The sequence below is a fragment of the Megascapheus bottae genome, chromosome X (assembly GCF_031878675.1).
Source record: "Megascapheus bottae isolate mThoBot1 chromosome X, mThoBot2.hap1, whole genome shotgun sequence".
Taxonomy (NCBI): Eukaryota; Metazoa; Chordata; class Mammalia; order Rodentia; family Geomyidae; genus Megascapheus; species Megascapheus bottae.
The window spans coordinates 6516803-6533692 of NC_143547.1; the positions used below are offsets into that span (position 1 = coordinate 6516803).

The window sequence follows — 16890 nt, forward strand, 5'->3', positions numbered from 1 at the left end:
ACCCAGATTCTACAATTGACATTCTATTCAATTTACTTAATTGTGCATCTATTCATTTATCTAATTCTCTATCTACTAATCAATCAACCTCTTAAATTACATTTCAAAGAAAGTTGTAGTCATTGGTAAAGGTACATTGGTAATGAACTTTTAGTCCTGTTTTAAAATATGGACAGTTTTCTATTTCAATCTAGCTTGTAAAATTACATTTAGCAAATATATAAAACCAGGTGGACTTGATATTTTTTATTGATATTGAAATGAAATGTTTGAGATTTACTGGAGATGTTGCTGGAGGAACAAACTGTAAAAATTATGTTCTGTGCTGCATGTTCTTATTTAATGTACTTCAGATCACATCTTTGCCTTGGCTTGAGAATATAATAAAAACTTGTATTTTGAACTAAAAAAAGCAATCACTTTGTCCTATAATGGTAAAAGCTGGGTAATGAAAAAAATAAACATTGTACTTTTTCATTTTTTAAAACGATTTGGAAGCTACATTAACATTTTATCTGTAAAGTCAGTCAACAATTTCTTATTAGACTAAGTGAAATCAAGACCCAAGTATATTAGTCAGGGCTCTCCAGAGAGACAGAATATTTATAGATATATGAGGAAATTTAGTGTAGGAATTGGCAAGGCTGAGAGTTCTTGTGATATACCATCTGCAAGCTGGAGAACCAGTAAGTGTGGTGGGGGTAATTTAGTCAGAAACCACTGCTGAATGTCCCAACTCAGGGAAAGAAAGGCAGTGAGTTCAACTTTCCTCTGCCTTTTTGTTCTATTTGGGTCCTCAACAGATTGGTTGGTGTGCATCCATCATTTGCCAGTCCTGGGCTTGGACTCAGAGCCTGGGCATTGTCCTTGGGCTTTCTCAAGGCTAGCGCTCTACCACTTGAGCCACAGCACCATTTCTGTTTTTTTCTGTGTATGTTGTACAGAGGAATTGAGGCCAGAGCTTCATACATGCTAGGCAAGCACTCAACCACTAGGCCACACTCCTGGCCCAGATCTTCTTCCTCAATCCACTGATTCAAATGATGATCTCTTCTGGAAACACTCCTACAGACATATGTGCAAGTGTTTTGTCAGCTATCTGGGCATCACTTAGTTCAATAAAGCTGACAAAATTAATTACCACCTGTTTGGTTTTTGAGGGGCAGTACTGGTTTGAACACAGGACCTCATTCTTGTTAGGCAGTGCTCTAGTACTTGAGACACATATTCCAGACCTTTTTGTTTTATGTCTTTTTCAGATAGGGTCTCCTATTTTGCCTGGGGCTAGCCTTTTGAACAGCAATCCTTCCACATAGCTGGGAAGCTGGGATGACAGATGTGCAACATCACATCACACACTGCTGCTGCTTACTGAGATAAGACATTGTTATTTTTGTTGCCCAGGCTAATCCCAAATTATTCCTGTAATCGTAGTTACTCAGGAGACTGAGATCTGAGGATCACATTTCAAAGCCAGCCAGGGCACAAAAGTCCGTGAGACTGTTATTTCTTTAACCACCCTAGAAAACTGGAAGTTGGCACTGTGGCTTAAATGGTAGAGTGCTAGCCTTGAGCTGATAGAGCTCAGAGATAGCACCCAGACCATGAGTTCAAGCTCCATGACTGACAAAAAATATAATTTTATTGTTATTAGTAAGGTGTTATGTCTTTCCCCCAACTATTTTCCTCAAGTTGGATAGTGTCAACTTGTCTGCTTGTCTGGCCACTTTGTATTCTTTTTTTTTTTTTTTTTTTTTTTGCTGTTTTTAAGATAGTTTTCTGGATCTCTATTTTTTTTTTTTTACCAGTCCTGGGCTTGAGCTCAGGGCCTGAGCACTGTCCTTGGACTTTCTCAAGGCTAGAGCTCTACCACTTGAGCCTTAGCACCACTTCTGGCTTTTTTTTCTACATGTGGTACCGAGGAATTGAACCCGGGTCTTCATGCATGCTAGGCAAGCACTTTAACCACTAGGCCAAACTCCCGGCCCCAGTTTTCTGGATCTCTAATGTCCCTCTATTGTGTCAACACAGCAAGAAATGATGTGGGAACTCATTATATATTCATTCATTCATTCATTCATTCAACAAATACTTACTGCTTTTCATGACCCAAGCTAAGCATTGAGAAAGCAAAATTTTAAAGTAAGGGAAGCAATTTTTATTTTTAATGCAAAATTGATAATATTGTATATCCATCAACAGAAGGGACAAAACTAAATAATTGAGATCTATTAATATAAAATACCATGGAGAAACTCCCTTGAACAATTAACATACACTAAAAAATGAATGATAGGAATGTAAAATAGGTCTTATCTGGGGTATAGATACTAATTTGTAGGACAAATGGAGAAGGGAAAGTCGGATGAATTTGGTCAAAATATTGCATGGAAAAATATTTAAGTAGAACCATGAAGCTTGTTGAGATTGGGAAGAGGGGTGAGGAGGGAGCATGATGGAGGAAGTTACTCTGATCAAAGCACATTGTATTCATGTATAGCCATATCAAAATGAAACCTCCTTGTGTGAAGCTAATAAGAAGGCTAAAAGGAATTCCCACTTTTCTAATGTCAGTTACTCTTTTTGTGGGACTAGGGTTTGAACCTAGGGCCTCACATATGGTAAGCATGTGTTCTATCACTGAGCTACAATATTCACAGTTCAAAGACAATAGTTATTGTTATTTATCAAAACTTCTCTTTCATTTATATTGTGTAGATATCTAAATGGTATCTATTATCCCTTATATAGTAGGAGTACACACAGAAGACCAATGTTACATTAATGATCAATTATTATATTGCAAAACTTTACAAAAGCAAGAATTGTCTTGCAGATTTAAGAAGCAGCAAGATCAATGTTTCCCATTATATGTGTTACCGTATAACTTTCCAAGCTGCCTTACAAAAAGCCTGTAAAATTGCATTGAATTAGGTCTAAGATTAAAACCTGAAAATAAAAGGCACAGCCATTTCATTACTTTTAGTACTTATACTAGGAATACATTTGTTTTCTATGCAAATTAAGTGGAGGCTTAAAAATGGTTTTCTATTTTTAATTAAAATATTGGTATAATGCAACATATATATTTCATCTTAGTTTATCTGCATATATTCAAGGGAAAGGCATCACTGAGGATTGTTTCAAAACCTATTAAGGGAGGGATATTATTAAGATGCTTATTAATTGCTCCAAGTTTAATGGAATCAAACCTGTTAAACAACAACAACAACAATAATAATAATCCTTATATAGTCCCTACTAGGGGCCAGGTACTTTTTTCTGCATTTCACCAAATGTTTTACCTAAACAATGAGATAAACAGTATTATTATTATCTCCATTTTATAGAGGCAGAAACTGAGATACAAAGAAATTAAGCAATATATCTAAGAATGTAACTAGAGTTAGCACTTGAGCCACACCTGCAGGCATTATATATTTTTTGCCAGTCCTGGTGCTTGAACTCAGGGCCTAACCACTGCCCTTGGACTTTCTCAAAGCTAGAGCTCTACAACTTCAGCCCCAGCACCACTACTGGCTTTTTCTATGTATGTGGTACTGAGGAATGGAACTTGGGTCTTCGTGCATGCTAGACAAGCACTCTATCACTAGGCCAAACCCCCGGCCAGGCCTGTTTGTTTTTTTCTAATTATTATTATTATTATTAGTTTTTATTTTTGGTTGGTCGTGGGACTTGAACACTGGGCCTAGGTGCTGGCCCTGAGCTCTTGAGCTCAAGGCTACCGCCCTACCCCTTGAGCCACAGCGACGCTTCTGGTTTTCTGGTGGTTAATTGGAGATTAGAGTCTCATTGACTTGCATGCCTGGGCTGGCTTTGAACCATAATCTTCAGATCTCAGCTTCCTGAATAGCTAGAATTATAGGCATGAGCTATCAGCACCGGGCTTTTGCTGATTATTTGTAGATAGTCTCACAGACTTTTCTGTCCAGGCTTGGCTTTGAACCATACATAGTCCTCTAAATCTCAGCCTCCTGACTAGCTAAGATGATAGGTTTGAGCCAAAGACACCAGGTTTAACTTGATTTTTGCCCTTACTTCTTTGGCTGTGTGCATTATGAGGTTTAGGTCCAGATGGGCATTTCATAAGTATTGTTTTGACAATCAATGAATAAAAGGCTCATTTAGTCTTGTTCCAAATGTCCTAGATAAAATTGTCTTCCACCTTGATCACCACCTGCTCATTTATTATTGAGAGCCATAATGAATAGCACTCAAAGGTTCTGACATCGGTAGCAAAATACCTCTGTTGCATCTATTAGAAATTTGATACAAACTGTCTTTTTTTTTTTTTTGCCAATCCTGGGCTTGAGCTCAGGGCCTGAGCACTGTCCTTGGACTTTCTCAAGGCTAGCACTCTACCACTTGAGCCTCAACACCACTTCCGGCTTTTTGCTATGTATGTGGGGTACCAAGGAATCGAACCCGGGTCTTCGTGCATGCTAGGTAAGCACTCTACCACTAGGCCAAACTCCCGGCCCCGATACAAAATGTCTTCAACATAAGGAAAATGCAGACGTTTAATTAGGCAGCTCAATGATGTCATCATGAACCCAGTTTTGTTTTGTTTTTTTCTATTTTTCAACTTTGTCTCACTTAGACTGTAGGCTTTGACCTAAAGCTGGTTTATTAGTGACAAAATGGCTGCCGTTGCCAATCAGGATACTTGTTTCCTTCTTCATCTAGCAGGATAGACAGGGAAGAAAATCTTTCAAACTATGAGATGATTTTTTTCCTCCTTATTCTAAACAAGCCACATATTGATTAACTGAGCTTAATTGAGATTCAGCTCCTGGATATGTGGATTTATCTGAACACAGTGGGGGTTTATTAAAAGGAGAGGAAACAGCTAGATACTGAGGAGGCTCTGAAGTTGGTTCTTCATCTGGAAAGTGGTGAGAATCTTGGATAGAATTGTGAGGATTAAAGATAATGTGTGGAACATTAGCAAGCTGTCAGATTTTGCAAATAAAAATAGAGGCTGCATAGTTAAATTTGAACTTCAGATAAACAGCAAATCAGGTTTGTTTTTTAGGGTAAGTATGCTTATCTCTTTTTACAAACACTACAAATTTATTCTTTTGTTTGGTCCTAAAGCTCTTTCTTACACTCCTGATTGTTTTGGGAGATCTAAGCCCAAGAGGGCATTTCATGACTGTCTTTATTTTGACAATGATTAAAAAGTTTACTCAGTCTTCTAGCTTTGTTTTTCATGTATTTGGAATAAAAATGAATAGCTATATTAAAATTATTCTTTTATTTGAAATTGAAATAAATCAAAACTTATTGATTTGCTCTGTATTTCATCTGGCAGCCTTAAGTGTAAGTAGAGGTCTTGGCACATAGAAGACATTTAGTGTCACAGCATGACATTTTTTCATATATTTTTATTGTAATTAATAGAAGGGTTACATTATATTCACCAGATAGAAGGTGCATTACTTCACATACATTGATACCCTTTCTCATGTCTTGGTCCCCATTTCCCTTCCCCCACCCCACAGCATGACATTTAAAAAATTATTACTAACCCTCTAAAATGGCTAGTGTTTGCTGAGAAGAGGAATGAAATAAACTGGTTGTGGCTTCAGGAATCTCTTCACCACTACTGAAAATGAAATAAAAGAGAAAAATGTCCCTAAGGGGAAGGTCATATTTGTACATATGGGGTGGCACATTAGAAGACTATTTGATATTCTTTCTTGAAACCACACTTCATTTACATATCAATAGATAGCCAGTTATTGGTTTTTCCTTATCTTGTTCTGAATCTGCACCGCTGAAGCATCTTTCATTTGCTTCAAAGGCAATGCTGCTGAAATTTCGAATACAAAGATAGCGACCGATGAAAATGAAATGATTTTTTCCCAGGGATTCTGTCTCCACATGATGATTGAAGCTTGAGGTCACAACATGTTACTTTGCTTCTGGAAGGAACAAGAGCCCCCATAAACACCTGCTGTTAATACTGACTCCATTATTCCTCTACTGCTAATTCATTTCTCCTACCTGTAAAATTTTCTAATGTGCTTCCAGAAGAAAAGCTGAAGAGAAAGCAGGTTCCATTATTTCCACATCACATATTCAGCACGTTATGAATAGAAAATCTTATTGGCTTGGCATGAAGTAGCCAAACCTAGCATATTGCTCTGCATTGTAGCCAAATTCAAGACGAGAATAGATGAAGTAAATTTGTATCCAAGGTATCGATTTCCTTTTACAATATTGCATCTTTATTCCTAATTTTGGTGGCTGATAGGATCTCACACACTACCTGTCTTTTGTAGTTTTCCTAAAATGCAGAAAACATAGCCTGATTTTTGTCTCTGCTTTTTAAAAAATGAAAATTGTTCTACGGTTTTATTTAGATTTGCTTGCACTGTCTTTCGAAAATCATTGTTTCTTAATTTAAGTGACATTGGAAATTTCTCTCCTATTTCATCACCTCTTTCTGCTCATTGGAAATCTGATTCAAAGTGATCATTAAAATCTTTACATTTCTACTGGCTAGGCGATGACTTCATTGCTTCCTCCCCACTTAGGGAATCTTTTACGACATCAGACCGAAGTAGAGTTATGGGGGTTGCTGCATAGCAGCCTTTCGCATGCGCCCAGCTTTTGTGGAAGGAATCATCAGGCTGGTAATTCTTTGCTCCTAAGTCACCCGGGGATTGCAGGCTGCAGGACGACTCTGTCTCTCTCCCTCTCCCTCTCTCTGTCTATGTGTGTTTGCGTGTGTGTGTGTGTGTGTGTGTGTGTGTGTGTGTGTGCGCTCGTGTTTGTGTATATGTGCATGCGAGGCTACAACAGTTAAGATAGCAGCAACAATGGACTTCGATGATCATTTTTACCAACGAGAGCTAAGCCTTCCTCCATCCGTTATTTCCAAGCAGTTCTTTGGCTCCCGCCCAAAATGTGCTCCCCCTCCCGATATATGGGTCCCGCTGGAGGGAGGTCCAGATAGCTGCGCTGCAGGCAGGATTCCCCCTTTTTTTCCGCAGTGACAAGCGGATTCCCGGGCCTCCTCGGCTCCCCAACCCCCGCAACCACCCCTTTCTCAGTCACGATCTTCTCCCTTCACCGCCCCTCTTCCCCTGCTATAGCTAGCCGCTCGGGTCCCGCCCCTCCCATCCTCGCAGCCCAGGTTGCTAGGGCCTGGAGAGGCAACCAAACCTGGTGCGCTAGGAGGCGAGGCGCGCGCGTGCGCGAGTTGGCTAGCATGTACCCGAAACCCAAGTAGCGACTCGAGAACGAGCGGCGCGGGCGGGGCGCGCGAGCCCGAGGCCGAGGCCGAGCGCTCTGTTTTCATTGGGTGGTACTCAAAGTGGGCGGGTTTGAGGCGGTACCTATAGGGTCCTAAGAAGCGTGTCTACTGGCTCGCATCGGCAAGCCGGGGCGGGGAAGTTAGCATATTAGGCTGCGCGTTCGTTTCTGCGAGAGGGCGGGGCTGGAGAAGTCGATTAGTTGTCGCTGCCGCTCGGGAAGGTAAAGCGGCGACGGCGGCCTTCGGAGCTGTGGGGTCCCAGGTTGGAGGTGGGGGACTTGCGGGGTGAGTAGTCGCGCCTGCCCCCCTCCCCCAGGCCTTTTTATTCTCATCACGGTTGTATTTTCTCCAGTTTCTTCTAAGCGAAGGGTTTAACCCACTCGGGTCCTCTTGGGTGGGCGAGAGAAGCAGCGGCACCTCTGGTCCCACTGGAACCGGACGACGCGGCGAGGGCGTCCCAACCTGGAGTGGCCCTTCCTTGGCAAGCCGTTGCCCCTTTGCAAGTGTTTTTCCGAGGCTCGGAGGTTGTACTTTCGTGGTGCGGGGAGGCGCGAGGGAGTGAAGGAGCAGCCGCGGGGTCGAGGCCGCCCCGCGGGGCTCCCCTCCGAGACGGGTCTGCGGCGTCCCCGCTCCGCCGCCCTCGCGGCGCGAGCTCCGGGGACTTGCGGCGAGGGAAGCCCTTTCCCGTCGGCGCCAAGGGGCGGAGGGTTTGCCGAGCGTCCGAACCCCCAGCCTGAGATCCAATAGAGCCTGGCACTCATTGGGGGCTGCGAGTTACGACCCCGACCCCGGGCCCTTCTGACCTTGGGTGCCGCGAGGGTGGGCAAGAGATCTACCTTCTGGCCCAGCGACTTAAGCAACCTCCCTCCCTCTCCAACAAGTTTCAGGCATTGCTGTGAAGTTCATGACTGGCTGGGGAGGGGGGAGCAAAAACTGGCCCTTTCTTGGACCTTCAAACCCTTTGGACTCTCATCGAAATTGAATTCTGGGTTTTGGAACCATCTTTCAGAACGAGCAGGTCCTTCTAGCATTGACACGTTTGGTGCCCACGTTGGGGTAAAAAATAACCTGAGCATATTTCAGTGTAAAGGCAGATCTTCTTTGAGGGTTTTGCTTTTCGCTTCACTTTGGTGTTCTAGCACAGATGCTTCAATAAGAAAAACCTGACCTTAGTATCTCTACTGAGATTAGACGGATGCTGTGATATTTAAGTAGTTGCGGATCAGTCTTCTCTTAACACAATTTATTTTAATTGGCTGAAATTTAAGCTGATTTTAGAAAGTGTTCTTGGCACAGAATAATTTCTGTGCATCTGAAATAGGTTTGTTTGAGCGTAATGATTATGTAGCTAATGTAAAAGATTGCACAGATTAATTTGGGAGCATTTGACTGAAATAGGAGACATAAATATGAATAGAATATAGGAATATGGTTTTAGGTAACATCTGCTAGAATATTTCCAGCTTGTCTCATTCTTGCTGCAGGGTTACAAAAAGGACATCTTTACCAACACTGTCTGTAATTATGCATGAATAAATATTTAGGTGAAAATTTGCTTTTCATTCCTTTAAGTGTTTTGGGATATTTTTCAAAAACTGAGAAGAGGCTATTATTACTTGTCCCTGTATGTTTCATGTTGAAGCAGGCAGTATAATCTTACATTCAGCAGTCCAATTAATGTCTTTATTAATAATAAAGAAATTTAAGACGAGTGCCTCTGTTTTGAGATATGTGATATGTAGATAGCTAGGGAACATTTTAATTTTGTTATTAAAATACTATTTTAAGGTTTGAGTATTTTTGGCGTTGACATTGGAACCCAGAGTAAGGAAGCCTGCACCAGTATTACCAGCTTGACACCACCGTGGGTGTTTCTGTTGACAAATGCAGAGAACATTTGGGTAGGAAATCTTATTTTTTTGGAGGAGGGGTATGAGTGGTGGAAGGAGCCAGAAAAGAGAGACTGTAGCATTGAAGCTGTCAGCACTGTGGATGCTGAGATTTTGCAAGTACAAGGAAACCTAATTAGTAAAAAAAAATTGTGTTTGAGTGTATTAAATAATAGAACTCCGAAAGGGGCATACTAAACAAAATTAACTATTTAAAAATGTTAAATAACCAGCCATTTTAAATTAGAGGGCTGTTTGGAAAGGGTATCAAATTCCTTTCAATTGTCTTGCCTTTCTAACAATCATTGCAAAGGCTAGTTTGACATATATATATATATATATATATATAGATAGATAGATAGATAGATTAATGTCCTAATTTTGTTTAGTTAGCATATTTCCTAAGCGTATTTTTACAAAACCAAAATTTAATACATTGAATAAAGCCCCCTAGAAATAGCGTTCTTTCTCCAGAGAACATTACTTTTTTTCCTGCCTACTCTTAAAATTTATTCATGCTTTAAGGAATATTTTAGCCCCTTAGCTTGGGTTCTTGATTTTTACTTATGCTAGCTTCTTAACTGACTCTGTCATTGTCTGCATTGTAATGTTCTAGAAGTTATTTAAATCAGAGTTCCATCTACTGTGTTCCCCTGGGTTTTAAAAGCAATGGTTCCCATTGAAAGAATTTGTAGGGCCATCTCACCATAGATAAGTAATGCAAGATTGGTTGATTGCAAGTTATTTGCATTCTGTTCCAAATTTGTTGCATGGGGATAAAGACAGCTTCATTTAATAAGATCCAGATTTTATATTTTGAAGGTATATTATTCTTACATTACAAATTGAAATACAGACATGGAGAAATTCTAAGTGTGCTTTTCTCCTACAGCCTTGTTTCATGACTGTGGCCAAGAATCTATCTATGAGACACTCAACAATAGTTACATTGTTGGAAATGACAGTGGCTTCTTTTGGAGAAAGTTAACCTTTCATTATGATTTATGTTTCAGTTTACTTAGTAACAGGAAATTCAGTTATAGCTGAGAAATTGAACTGTGGGAAATTTATGAAGACAAGATCAGGTAAATGTTTTCTTTAGTGTACCTGTTAAAATTTCACAGTTCTCCCCCTTTGAAAGTTTTGGTTATCTTTATTTCTTACAGATATTAGGAAGTGTGCTAATTTAGCAGTTTATTTTTGTCACTTACATGAGGATGTGACTTTTTCGTGTAATAAATTGATGTCAATAATGGCAAGGCATTTAAGAACAAATGCATAGATCTAACATGTGAGGGAATTCTTTTATGTCACCTTTAGTATCAGTACAAAAATGACAAAAATTGAAGTATCAACTTGTTTATTTAGAATTGTAATTTTAGGCTTTCAAGCTTTATTTTTGGCCACATCGAATTCCTTGGTAAAGGAGAAGATAGAATCTCAAATTCTTTACCTTCTGATGATGGAATCAGTCAGACCATAGATTTGAACTTAATAAGACAATTAAAATACTCCATGTAGGTTTGAGGCTTTATTTAGCTCAGGGGTGATTGATCTTTACCACAGGAGTGTCAGGGCAGGGAAGGGGCAGGAGTCTAGAGATTACCTTTAAGCTTTCTGCTTGAAGACTTCTCAACTTTGCTTTCAGTCTTAAACTCAACATTAGGAATCTTTGGATCATTCACAATTTTCACATTTGTATTTAAGTTTTTGATAGTTTTTATAAGGTGTCCTTTGTACAGACCAGTGAATAACAGAATTACACATCTGGCCTAATTTTTAAATTCTAGTTTGTACATTTCTTCATACTGAGGTATATGCTCAAGGCTAATTCTGTTAATGGGTGTTAAAAACTGAGAGTGAAGATCTTCTATCTAAATAGCTAACATTTAAATATTTTAGATTTGGGAATTAACAGAAAATTAGTTGTTAAATTAAAAAGACCTCGTTTATTCAAATCCTTGAAATTGATTGTGAGCACTTTGAATTAAACTTTTACTAAGAAACATTTGTGTTTGAAACAGTTCTAATCAGGGTCAAGATTTGGGTATAGTCTTTTGGAGAGTCTTCTCTATAATTCTTACAAGACTACATTTATTGAACCTTACTTGATAAGTTATTGTGGAAATAATTTATTTAGATGAATACATATATTTCTTTGATCTTACAGCATCAGGGAAGTAGATGTTTTTCTTATTTTGAATATACATGTCAAATAAACCCAGAGAAATAATTTGTACAGATCAGTTAGCAGAAGAGGCAAAATTGCTATCCAGACCAGTCTGATTTGAAATCATACTTTTCAACACTATGCTTTCTGTTTCTCTTCAGGACTCTGATTCCCTAGGCATGTTTTGAGATCTTACTGTGCATCATTACAGAGGAGGTACTACAGGTGTAAATATGCTTCCTGGGTTTAAAGGTCTACTTTGGCAAGGTTGCCTGACCTTTTATGACATTGGTGGTGGGCGGGACTTTGGAAGTGTAGACTTTTAACCCCAGGGTCATTAGTTGCAGTTTTTCATAAATGAAGGTTGGAACATAATCATTTATGTCCAAAATGAGGTAACTGTTTTTTATTAACCACTTGATATTACATGTTTCTGCATGTTCCGTTATAACTTTTCTTTTTTTTGCCAGTCCTGGGCTTGACCTCAGGGCCTGAGCACTGTCCTTGGGTTTTCTCAAGGCTAGAACCCTACCACTTGATTGAGCCACAGCACCATTTCCCACTTTTTCTGTGTATGTGGTACCGAGGAATCGAAATTGGGTCATCATGCATGCTAGGCAGGCCACTAGGCCAAACTCCTGGTCCCCCATTATAACTTTTGACTGTGACTAAATTTGCTATCCTATGTAAAGGCTATGAAGATACTCCTTAAATTGAATTTTGTAGTTGAAATGTACTCTTAAATAAAATGGCAGCTATTGGCAGTTTGTAGGTAGGCATCGATTGTTGTAATTACGATTTTAGTAAAAATAAAATCTGAAGTTAAGTCTACGGAGGGGTGGTATTCTTATTTTTTAGTACATGGAGGGTGGAAACTAATGACAATTTTTTCTTCTTCTTTTTTTTTTTTTTTTTCTGTCAGTTGTGGAGCATGAACTCTGGGCCTGGGCACTCTCCCTGAGCTCTTCAGCTTGAGGCTTGTGCTCTGCCACTTGAGCCACAGCGAAACTTCCAGTTTTCTGGTGGTTTACTGGTGATAAGAATCTCATGGACTTTCATGCCCGGGCTGGCTTTGAATGGCAATCCTCAAATCTCAGTCTCCTGAGTAGCTAGGATTACAGGTGTGAGCCACTGGCTCCAGGCAAAATTTTTCTTCTTGAAAGTACAATTTTCTATTTCAAGCCTCTTGCAAGAATATTATAACGTCTTAGGACCAGAAATGTTCTTGGTCAAAGCCAGATGCAGATTCTAGAAAGATGTGGGCCTATCCATAGGGTTTAAAAATTCTTACAAAGCATACATTTTCCAATGTGCATTTTAACAGTTTTATTGAGGTATAACTTACATATAAAATTTACCCTTTTCACGTGTACTTCTGTAAATTTATGGTTTATAAGCACTACAATCCAGTTTTAAATTGTCATCTCTTCCCGAACCCTATTACTGCTAACATTAATTTTTTGTAACTTCCTTTAGTTGCCTTGCTTAGATCCATTAATAATCTGATACTGTCAAAATGTAAATTTTAAAAGATATCTTTAAAATGTGTTCTCATATATACCTTTTCAGGTTTGGCCAAAGTTAACACATAGCAGACTATGAAGGATTATACTACAAATGATATAAATTACTTTGTATTTCTATTTTTAGGTTTTTTGTAAGCAATGGGACTTGAATTCAGGGCCTTTTACAGGTACTCTGCCACTTGATTCATGCCCCTGGCTCTTTTGCTTTATTTTTCAAATATTATCTCAATTTTTGCCTTGGGCCAGCCTTGAATCACAGATCCTTCTACCTATGTAGCCAGGATTACAGGTATGTGCTATCACAGCCACCTTTTTTTTTTTTTTTTTTTTGGCCAGACCTGGGCTTGAGCTCAAGGCCTGAGCACTGTCCTTGGACTTTCTCAAGGCTAGAGCTCTACCACTTGAGCCTCAGCACCACTTCCGACTTTTTTCTATGTATGTGGTAATGAGGAATAGAACCTGGGTCTTCATGCATGGTAGGCAAGCACTCTATGACTAGGCCAAACTCCCGGCCCCTTTCATAGCCCTCTCATTTGTTGAGATAAATTTTCGGAAGGACTGGCCTGGAAACTTCATTCTATTGATCTCTGCCTTTCCAGTAGGTGTGCACTACCAAGTCTGGTTCAGTTTTACTTTGTTTCCCAAGCAAATAAAATAATGAGTGTTCTGGTAATGCATTGAAATGCAGAGGAAAGAAAGAACCAGGGTAAAACTATTGTGCAACAACATTTTGCTTTCAAATTTTTTTTTTTTTGCCAGTCCTGGGCTTGAGCTCAGGGCCTGAGCATTGTCCTTGGACTTTCTCAAGGCTACCACTTGAGCCTCAGCACCATTTCTGGCTTTTTCTAAGTATGTGGTACCAAGGAATTGAACCCTGGTCTTTGTGTATGCTAGGCAAGCACTCTACCACTAGGCCAAACTCCCGGCCCTGCTTTCAAATTTAAGACCATGGGAAAGACCATTGGTTTTCTTGATTTTAAGCCAATGGCATTGTTTATCTTTTTATTTGAGGTCTAATCTTCCTTGATAAATCATGTCTACTGTGCATGCTGTGGAGTTACCTTTATTCCTGTTTTCAAATGCATCTTCCACTTTGTACATTGCTTCAGATTAGATTGTTGTGAGATTTAGAAATAGTTTAGGACTGGCTTTCCTGCTTGCATCATTTTTTTATCTTTTAGGGTGTGCAGGGAACATAGAATATGATAAAATTGTTCTGTACAAACAGGCTAATCACTGCCCTGTTTCAAGTTGTTTATCTTTGCTCAGTGTATTGCTTATATGGATGGGCATTGTTGTATACACACAGGCTAGCTATTCGTTGCTATATTATGACATGTTTGTCTTTGTCAGTGTATTGGCTTGTATAGCTAGCCACTACTTCATAGGATAGCTTAGGGATGTTATTTTTGGAGAAGTCTGTAAAATACAGGAATGGAATAGTTTGGTTGGAAGTGAAATGCGTTGAAATTGTAGCTGGTTTTGAAGTAGGCTTGGTTTTTGTTTCTTTGACAGGTATAGCTGTGTGATTCTTTGTGGCCTAATGTGGAATAGTAGGATGTGAAGTGCATTTGACAAGGTAACTTTCTGGCAGCACTGGAGTTTGAACTTAAAAGACCTTGAGTTTGCTAGGCAGGAGCTTTACCACCTGAGCCCTGCCTCTCAGCCCTATAATGTAACTCTGTGTGTGTGTGTGTGTTTATTTATGTGTTCTAATGTTAGGGCCTTAACTCCAACTGGTCAGTGTTGCTCAGCTTTTTCTACTTAGCACTCAAGCCTAGCACTATACTACTGAGCCATACCTCCATTTCATCTTCTTTTTTGCTGCTGGTTCATTGGCGATAAGAGTCTTGCATTTGTCTCCCCTGGTTGGCTTGGACCCTGATCCTCAGATCTCAGCCTCCTGAGTAGATAGGGTTATAGGTATAAGCCACTGGTGCCCACCTCAATATAACTTTGATTTAGAGGGCAATAGTGATTTTGATATTAAGAGCAACTTTCCTTTCTGGAAATTAACAAAATGTATGGAGGAATATGTTATGATTAAAAAAAAAAGATTGCCTTACATTAATTTAGTTAAGTTGGAGTTTTAAAACTTAGTTTTAGATTTTGTATTATTCCTGAAGCTTAAGTTCCAGCCCCAGGACTGGGAGAAAAAAACAAGACAAAACAAAACAAAAAAACCAAACAAACCCAAAACACCTCAAAAAGTAACACTTGAAGGATAGGAAGGATTTAATTGCGTGGGGAAGGTACAAATACTCTGAGGCAAGATGAGAGATCTAGAGACTGGAAAAAACAGACCCAGAGAACTGGAACAAATTCAAAATGGCTGGAATGAGAAGCAGATGATGGAGAAGTAGAGACAAGGCTTTAAAACGGCTTACTAGGTCCGGTGCTGGCTTTTTTTTTTTTTTAAACTTGTCTCTTGTGAAACTATGGGAGGTTTTAAGCAGAGGTGTGACATGGAATGAAATGTTACAAGAAAGTCAATAGTTTTAGTTAAAAAATCTTAAAAATTTACGTTTTAAAGGTCACACACTGCAAGGTAAAATATTCTCCCCTCAACTCGTTAAAAATTTTGCAACTGCTTCTTTGATTGTCATCTGTGGTACTCTTTTCGTTGTTTTTATAGAAATTAATTTTCTAAGGACTCCACTTATCCTCTCTATTCTGTTAACCTTATATGGGAATGTAACTTCTATTTATAACTGAATTAAAATATTTATTTCTAGGACTTTTCCTCCATAGGAAACCTGAAATTCGTCATTGATTCTCCCCACCCCCATTCCCACACATTTTTAATCCACTAGATATTGTTTTTATGTTTTAACGAAATGTTGCATTAAATATCAACATTAAATTCACTTTATAGTTTTAACAAATACAATCTTAGATCTAGTTCAATGTTTTTTAACATGTGTGTACGCTGTTTCATGTTTTATGAAGTAAAATTTGAACTTGTACAGTTTTTATGGTATTTTGATAATGCTTAGGAGCACCAAGATTCTGGGCAGATTTTCAATCTGGTTTACACTTTGTGATTTGTCATTTATATTAAAACGGTTCTCCATCATTTATTTGTGTGTTCAGACTAGCCTATGTGTATGAAAATTCTATAAAAGTATTGTTTCATGTATTCCTGATTTCTTTCTTCTATATTAAGCCTCCTAATGTGTTTTATTTTGTTAAATTTTTTTGCCAGTCCTGGGTCTTGACGTCAGGGCCTGTGCGCTGTCCTTGAGCTTTCTCAAGACTAGAACTCTGTCACTTGAGCCATAACACCACTTCTTGCTTTTTGTATGTATATGGTGCCGAGAAATCTACCCTGTGTCTTCATGCATGCTAGGTAAGCACTAAGTACTCTACCACTAGGCCAAACTCCCAGCCCCCATTTTATTGGTTTTTAAGGGAAATTTTCAGCAATGCTAAATTTGTACCTGTCCTGATGAAAAGCATATTTTCCCCATTTTTCTAAGGTCTTTCTTAATGAAAGTTGTCACTTCATGGTGGTGTAGAGTACATTTTCCCTCTCTACATACGCAAGGAATAGCCACAGCATCATGTCCTTCAACTGTTTTCATTGAAACTTACATTTTGGGTCACCCTTTAACTTAACTCATATTTACTGAGTTCTTAGGCTTTTCCAATCATTCCATATCTGCTCAGGTTTATTTATTTTTCATATATTTTTTATTGTAATTAATAGAAGGGTTACATTATATTCACCAGATAGAAGGGGCATTACTTCACATACATTGATACCCTTTCTCACGTCTTGGTCCCCATTTCCCTCCCCCCACCCCTGCCCCTCACCTTGTTTTCCCCCCTGCCTTATCCTATTTCAAAGAACCAAATAAACATATATACAATATATCAGATAACAAGGTAAAATACTGTAACAATATGAGATAACCAAGGGATAGCAAAAGAGATGAGAAATAACATAGTACATTAAGGACAACAACCACACATTTTTTTTTTTCTGTATCCTGGAAGTCTTTTCATTTTGCGTCATCC

The 16890-nt window shown here is 39.0% G+C and overlaps 1 protein-coding gene across 4 annotated transcripts in view; it reads left to right on the forward strand.

Moving 5' to 3' along the window:
• Cdkl5 (cyclin dependent kinase like 5) overlaps positions 1-16890 on the forward strand; it is a 169987-nt gene that overhangs the window by 2987 nt on the left and 150110 nt on the right. For 2 of the 4 annotated variants that reach the window (XM_090326933.1, XM_090326929.1), the window contains exon 1: positions 7485-7570. The exons of the other annotated variants lie outside the window; for them this stretch is intronic. The gene's annotated coding sequence lies outside the window, so the exon portion shown is untranslated. Of the gene's footprint in view, positions 1-7484; positions 7571-16890 lie in introns of those variants that run through there. 4 annotated transcript variants of the gene reach the window in all.